The following is a 1168-nucleotide window of genomic DNA, read 5'->3' on the forward strand; positions in this document are numbered from 1 at the left end:
AATAATGAACTTCTTCTTTCATGAACTGATGATGACTAATGATATAACCAAGTGCAGATAACAATAACTGTTTGCCATCAAATTTCTGCAGAGATTCACATCAAAAGTCTGATTCAGACAATTGTAGAGAAATCCGTTTCTCACGTGTGTGAAAATGGCAAAGATTAGGCCATGAACATAGAAAATATTATCTTCAAAAATTGCTGAGATTGTGTAGAAATGTTTGAACACTTGTGTATGTTGTTTATGGCTATAGATAGATATGAAGATCTTAAAGTAGGGTGCTTTTAGAAGATTTTGGTAACAGGTAACATATGTCCAGAGTGTTAAAGCTATGAATGAATGAATTTGTAGAGGCAAATGATGGAAAAACAGCTGTATTAATGTCAATCAGTGAAAAGAATAATGCAGACAAAATAGTTAAAAGAGATCACTCCAAGTGGATCCTATTAGATCAAACATGAATCATCATAAAGCCTATATCTTCCAATTCATTATTAGTGCTAACTCCATTTTTATTCTATATATATGCATATCTTATATATGCATATCTTCCACATAATTTTCAAACAATCTCAACTTCAAATTTGCTTTCACATCAAATATATACTTTCCAAAAGATATATAAATAAAAAATGTAGACTTCAATTCCCACTATAAGAAAATTATGAAATAAAAAACAATTTTTAGAGATAAAAAATAATTAGTTGTTATAGTCATTAAATTAGAGACCATTTTAGAGACTAAATAAAATTTTGGTTTCTAAATTAGTTTCTATTATTGTTAAATGGTTTCTAAATTGATATCTAATTAGCAACCAAAGTTTTTGCTACCAAATTTAGAATTTAAATAATTGGTAGTTAATTAGATACCAATTTAGAAACTATTTAACTATAATATAAACTAATTTAGAAATCATTTCTTTAGTTTTTAAAATGGTCTCTAATTTAATCACTATAACAACTAATTATTTTTTATGTCTAAAATTGATTTTTATTTCATGATTTTTCGTGTAGTGTCAGTTTCAATGAAAATTCATTACAATTGAAAAGAGAAATTTAACTCTAAACGATCTCACATCAAGTAAAGAAAAGGATACTTCAAAATATATAAATCTTTATAAATTTTACTTTAAAACCTGATTTTATAAGATTGAATTACACTTAAA

This window comes from Phaseolus vulgaris, chromosome 4, assembly GCF_051622355.1.
Source record: "Phaseolus vulgaris cultivar YP4 chromosome 4, ASM5162235v1, whole genome shotgun sequence".
Classification (NCBI taxonomy): Eukaryota; Viridiplantae; Streptophyta; class Magnoliopsida; order Fabales; family Fabaceae; genus Phaseolus; species Phaseolus vulgaris.